This window comes from Carcharodon carcharias, chromosome 33, assembly GCF_017639515.1.
Source record: "Carcharodon carcharias isolate sCarCar2 chromosome 33, sCarCar2.pri, whole genome shotgun sequence".
NCBI lineage: Eukaryota > Metazoa > Chordata > Chondrichthyes > Lamniformes > Lamnidae > Carcharodon > Carcharodon carcharias.
This window is the reverse complement of record NC_054499.1, coordinates 2,210,124-2,217,730: the sequence shown is the minus strand read 5'-3', so window position 1 is coordinate 2,217,730 and position 7,607 is coordinate 2,210,124.

Below are 7,607 nucleotides of genomic sequence, written 5' to 3'. Positions count from 1 at the left end.
CCAGGGTAGTAAATATCGCAGTAAATATATCAGTCACTTTCCTTCTCAACCTAGGCAGTTATTATCTCAGTTAATAGATCAGTCACTATCCTTCACATCCAGGGAAGTAAATATCTCAGTAAATATATTTGTCACTGTCCTTCACATCCAGATCAGTAAATATGTCAGTAAGTATATCAGTCACTGTCCTTCACATCCAGGGCAGTATATATCTCAGTAAATATATCTGTCACTGTCCTTCACATCCAGGGCAGTAAATATCTCAGTAAATATATCAGTCACTGTCCTTCACATCCAGGGCAGTAAATATCTCAGTAAATATATCGCTCACTGTCCTTCACATCCAGGGCTGTAGATATCTCAGTAAATATATCAGTCACTGTCCTTCACATCCAGGTTTGAAAGAATCTCAGGAAATATATCAAACACTGTCCTTCACATCCAGGACAGGAAAAATCTCAGGAAATATATCAGTCACTGTCCTTCACATCCAGGGCAGTAAATATCGCAATAAATATATCAGTCACTTTTCATCACATCCAAGGCTGTAAATATCTCAGTAAATATATCAGTCACTGCCCTTCACATCCACGACATTAAATATCTCAGTAAATATATCAGTCACTGTCCTTCACATCCAGGGTAGTAAATATCTCAGTAAATGTATCAGTGACTGTCCTTCACATCCAGGGCATTAAATATCTCAGTAAATAAATCAGTCACTGTCCTTCACATCCAGGGCAGTAAATATCTCAGTAAATATATCAGTCACTGTCCTTCACATCCAGGGCATTAAATATCTCATTAAATATATCAGTCACTGTTCTTCACATCCAAGGCTGTAAATATCTCAGTAAATATATCAGTCTCTGTCCTTCACATCCATGTTAGTAAATATCTCAGTAAATATATCTGTCACTGTCCTTCACATCTTACCAGTAAATATCTCAGTAAATATATCAGTCAATGTCCTTCACATCCAGGGCTGTAGATATCTCAGCAAATATATCAGTCACTGTCCTTCACATCCAGGCCAGTAAATATCTCAGGAAATATATAAGTCACTGTCCTTCACATCTTACCAGTAAATATCTCAGTAAATATATCAGTCACTGTCCTTCACATCCAGGGCAGTAAATATCTCAGGAAATATATCAGTCACTGTCCTTCACAACCAGGTTAGGAAAAATCTCAGGAAATATATCAGTCAATGTCCTTCACATCCAGGGCAGTAAAAATCTCAGTAAATATATCAGTCACTGTCCTTCACATCCAGGGCAGTAAATATCTCAGCAAATATATCAGTCACAGTCCTTCATATGCAGGGCAGTAAATTTCTCAGCAAATATATCAGTCACTTTCCTTCACATCCAGGACATTAAATATCACAGTAAACAAATCAGTCACTGTCCTTCACATCCAGGGCAGTAAAAATCTCAGTAAATATATCAGTCACTGTCCATCACATCCAGGGAAGTAAACATCTCAGGAAATGTATCAGTCACTGTCCTTCACATCCAGGGTAGTAAATATCGCAGTAAATATATCAGTCACTTTCCTTCTCAACCTGGGCAGTAATTATCTCAGTTAATAGATCAGTCACTATCCTTCACATCCAGGGAAGTAAATATCTCAGTAAATATATTTGTCACTGTCCTTCACATCCAGATCAGTAAATATGTCAGTAAGTATATCAGTCACTGTCCTTCACATCCAGGGCAGTATATATCTCAGTAAATATATCTGTCACTGTCCTTCACATCTAGGGCAGTAAATATCTCAGTAAATATATCAGTCACTGTCCTTCACATCCAGGGCAGTAAATATCTCAGTAAATATATCGCTCACTGTCCTTCACATCCAGGGCTGTAGATATCTCAGTAAATATATCAGTCACTGTCCTTCACATCCAGGTTTGAAAGAATCTCAGGAAATATATCAAACACTGTCCTTCACATCCAGGACAGGAAAAATCTCAGGAAATATATCAGTCACTGTCCTTCACATCCAGGGCAGTAAATATCGCAATAAATATATCAGTCACTTTTCATCACATCCAAGGCTGTAAATATCTCAGTAAATATATCAGTCACTGCCCTTCACATCCACGACATTAAATATCTCAGTAAATATATCAGTCACTGTCCTTCACATCCAGGGTAGTAAATATCTCAGTAAATGTATCAGTGACTGTCCTTCATATCCAGGGCATTAAATATCTCAGTAAATAAATCAGTCACTGTCCTTCACATCCAGGGCAGTAAATATCTCAGTAAATATATCAGTCACTGTCCTTCACATCCAGGGCATTAAATATCTCATTAAATATATCAGTCACTGTTCTTCACATCCAAGGCTGTAAATATCTCAGTAAATATATCAGTCTCTGTCCTTCACATCCATGTTAGTAAATATCTCAGTAAATATATCTGTCACTGTCCTTCACATCTTACCAGTAAATATCTCAGTAAATATATCAGTCAATGTCCTTCACATCCAGGGCTGTAGATATCTCAGCAAATATATCAGTCACTGTCCTTCACATCCAGGCCAGTAAATATCTCAGGAAATATATAAGTCACTGTCCTTCACATCTTACCAGTAAATATCTCAGTAAATATATCAGTCACTGTCCTTCACATCCAGGGCAGTAAATATCTCAGGAAATATATCAGTCACTGTCCTTCACAACCAGGTTAGGAAAAATCTCAGGAAATATATCAGTCACTGTCCTTCACATCCAGGGCAGTAAATATCTCAGTAAATATATCAGTCACTGTCCTTGACATCCAGGGTTGTAAATATCACAGTAAGTAAATCAGTCACTGTCCTTCACATCCAGGGATGTAAATATCTCAGTAAATATATCAGTCACTGTCCTTCACATCCAGGGCAGTAAATATCACAATAAATATATCAGTCACTGTCCTTCACATCCAGGGCAGTAAATATCTCAGTAAATATATCAGTCACTGACCTTCACATCCAGGGCAGTAAATATCTCAGTAAATATATCAGTCACTGTCCTTCACATCCCGGGAAGTAAATATCTCACTCAATATATCAGTCACTGTCCTTCACATCCAGGGCAGTAAATATCTCAGTAAATATATCAGTCACTGTCCTTCACATCCAGGACAGTAAATATCTCACTAAATATATCAGTCACTGTCCTTCACATCCAGGGCAGTAAATATCTCAGTAAAAATATCAGTCACCGTCCGTCACATCCAGGGCAGTAAATATCTCAGTAAATATATCAGTCACTGTCCTTCACATCCAGGGAAGTAAATATCTCAGTAAATATATCTTTCACTGTCCTTCACATCCAGGGCAGTAAGTATCTCAGTAAATATATCAGTCACTGTCCTTCACATCAAGGGCAGCAGATATTTCAGTTAATATATCAGTCACTGTCCTTCACATCCAGGGTAGTAAATATCTCAATAAATATATCAGTCACTGTCCTTCACATCCAGGGCAGTAAATATCTCAGTGAATATATCAGGCACGGTCCTTCACATCCAGGGCAGTAAATATCTCTTTACATCTGTCATTAACTATCCTTCACATCTAGGACAGTACATATCACAAAAAATATATCAGTCACTGGCCTTCACATCCAGGGCAGTAAATATCTCAGCAAATAGATCAGTCACTGTCCTTCACATCCAGGGTAGTAAATATCTCAGTAAATATATCAGTCACTGTCCTTCACATCCAGGGTAGTAAATATCTCAGTAAATATATCAGTCACTGTCCTTCACATCCAGGGCTGTAGATATCTCAGTAAATAAATCAGTCACTGTTCTTCACATCCAGGGTAGTAAATATCTCAGTAAATATATCAGTCAGTGTCCTTCACATCCAGGGCAGTAAATATCTCAGTAAATAAATCAGTCACTGTCCTTCACATCCAGGGTAGTAAATATCTCAGTAAATATATCAGTCACTGTCCTTCACATCCAGGGCAGTAAATATCTCAGCAAATATATCAGTCACACTCCTTCATATGCAGGGCAGTAAATTTCTCAGCAAATATATCAGTCACTTTCCTTCACATCCAGGACATTAAATATCACAGTAAACAAATCAGTCACTGTCCTTCACATCCAGGGCAGTAAAAATCTCAGTAAATATATCAGTCACTGTCCTTCACATCCAGGGAAGTAAACATCTCAGGAAATGTATCAGTCACTGTCCTTCATATCCAGGGTAGTAAATATCGCAGTAAATATATCAGTCACTTTCCTTCTCAACCTGGGCAGTAATTATCTCAGTTAATAGATCAGTCACTATCCTTCACATCCAGGGAAGTAAATATCTCAGTAAATATATTTGTCACTGTCCTTCACATCCAGATCAGTAAATATGTCAGTAAATATATCAGTCACTGTCCTTCACATCCAGGGCAGTATATATCTCAGTAAATATATCTGTCACTGTCCTTCACATCCAGGGCAGTAAATATCTCAGTAAATATATCAGTCACTGTCCTTCACATCCAGGGCAGTAAATATCTCAGTAAATATATCGCTCACTGTCCTTCACATCCAGGGCTGTAGATATCTCAGTAAATATATCAGTCACTGTCCTTCACATCCAGGTTTGAAAGAATCTCAGGAAATATATCAAACACTGTCCTTCACATCCAGGACAGTAAAAATCTCAGGAAATATATCAGTCACTGTCCTTCACGTCCAGGGCAGTAAATAGCTCCGTAAATATATCAGTCACTGTTCTTCACATCCAAGGCTGTAAATATCTCAGTAAATATATCAGTCACTGTCCTTCACATCCAGGACAGTAAATATCTCAGTAAATATATCAGTCACTGTCCTTCACATCCAGGGTAGTAAATATCTCAGTAAATATATCAGTCACTGTCCTTCACATCCAGGGCATTAAATATCTCAGTAAATATATCAGTCACTGTCCTTCACATCCAGGGCAGTAAATATCTCAGTAAATATATCAGTCACTGTCCTTCACATCCAGGGCAGTAAATATCTCAGTAAATATATCAGTCACTGTTCTTCACATCCAGGGCAGTAAATATCTCAGTAAATATATCAGTCACTGTCCTTCACATTCAGGGTAGTAAATATCTCAGTAAATATATCTGTCACTGTCCTTCACATCTTACCAGTAAATATCTCAGTAAATATATCAGTCACTGTCCTTCACATCCAGGGCAGTAAATATCTCAGTAAATATATCAGTCACTGTCCTTCACATCCAGGGAAGTAAATATCTCAGTAAATATATAAGTCACTGTCCTTCACATCCAGGGCACTAAATATCTCAGTAAATATATCAGTCACTGTCACTCACATTCAGGGTAGTAAATATCTCAGGAAATATATCAGTCACTGTCCTTCACATCCAGGTTGTAAATATCTCAGTAAATATATCAGTCACTGTCCTTCACATCCAGGGCAGTAAAAATCTCAGTAAATATATCAGTCACTGTCCTTCACATCCAGGGCAGTAAATATCTCAGCAAATATATCAGTCACTGTCCTTCACATCCAGGGCAGTAAATATCTCAGCAAATATATCAGTCACTGTCCTTCACATCCAGGACAGTAAATATCACAGTAAATATATCAGTCACTGTCCTTCACATCCAGGGCAGTAAATATCTCAGTAAATATATCAGTCACTGTCCTTCACATCCAGGGAAGTAAATATCTCAGGAAATATATCAGTCACTGTCCTTCACATCCAGGGTAGTAAATATCGCAGTAAATATATCAGTCACTTTCCTTCTCAACCTGGGCAGTAATTATCTCAGTTAATATATCAGTCACAATTCTTCACATCCAGGGTAGTAAATATCTCAGTAAATATATTTGTCACTGTCCTTCACATCCAGATCAGTAAATATGTCAGTAAATATATCAGTCACTGTCCTTCACATCCAGGGCAGTATATATCTCAGTAAATATATCTGTCACTGTCCTTCACATCTAGGGCAGTAAATATCTCAGTAAATATATCAGTCACTGTCCTTCACATCCAGGGAAGAAAATATCTCAGGAAATATTTCAGTCCCTGTCCTTCACAGCAAGGGCAGTAAATATCTCAGTAAATATATCAGTCACTGTCCTTCACATCCCGGTTTGTAAGAATCTCAGGAAATATATAAAACACTGTCCTTCACATCCAGGACAGGAAAAATCTCAGGAAATATATCAGTCACTGTCCTTCACATCCAGGGCAGTAAATATCGCAATAAATATATCAGTCACTGTCCTTCACATCCAAGGCTGTAAATATCTCAGTAAATATATCAGTCACTGTCCTTCACATCCAGGGCAGTAAATATCTCACTAAATATATCAGTCACTGTCCTTCACATCCAGGGTAGTAAATATCTCAGTAAATATATCAGTCACTGTCCTTCACATCCAGGGCAGTAAATATCTCAGTAAATATATCAGTCACTGTCCTTCACATCCAGGGCAGTAAATATCTCAGTAAATATATCAGTCACTGTCCTTCACATCCAGGGCATTAAATATCTCAGTAAATATATCAGTCACTGTCCTTCACATCCAGGGCAGTAAATATCTCAGTAAATATATCAGTCACTGTCCTTCACATCCAGGGCAGTAAATATCTCAGTAAATATATCAGTCACTGTCCTTCACATCCAGGGCAGTAAATATCTCAGTAAATATATCAGTCACTGTCCTTCACATCCAGGGCTGTAAATATCTCAGTAAATATATCAGTCACTGTCCTTCACATCCAGGGCAGTAAATATCTCAGTAAATATATCAGTCACTGTCCTTCACATCCAGGGCAGTAAATATCTCAGTAAATATATCAGTCACTGTCCTTCACATCCAGGGCAGTAAAAATCTCATTAAATATATCAGTCACTGTCCTTCACATCCAGGGCTGTAAATATCTCAGTAAATATATCAGTCACTGTCCTTCACATCCAGGGTTGTAAATATCTCAGGAAATATATCAATCACTGTCCTTCACATCCAGGGCAGTAAATATCTCAGTAAATATATCAGTCACTGTCCTTCACATCCAGGGCAGTAAATATCTCAGTAAATATCAGTCACTGTCCTTCACATCCAGGGCAGTAAATATCTCAGTAAATATATCAGTCACTGTCCTTCACATCCAGGGAAGTAAATATCTCAGTAAATATATCAGTCACTGTCCTTCACATCCAGGGCAGTAAATATCTCAGTAAATATATCAGTCACTGTCCTTCACATCCAGGGCAGTAAATATCTCAGTAAATATATCAGTCACTGTCCTTCACATCCAGGGCAGTAAATATCTCAGTAAATATATCAGTCACTGTCCTTCACATCCAGGGCAGTAAATATCTCAGTAAATATATCAGTCACTGTCCTTCACATCCAGGGCAGTAAATATCTCAGTAAATATATCAGTCACTGTCCTTCACATCCAGGGCAGTAAATATCTCAGTAAATATATCAGTCACTGTCCTTCACATCCAGGGCAGTAAATATCTCAGTAAATATATCAGTCACTGTCCTTCACATCCAGGGTAGTAAATATCTCAGTAAATATATCAGTCACTGTCCTTCACATCCAGGGCAGTAAATATCTCA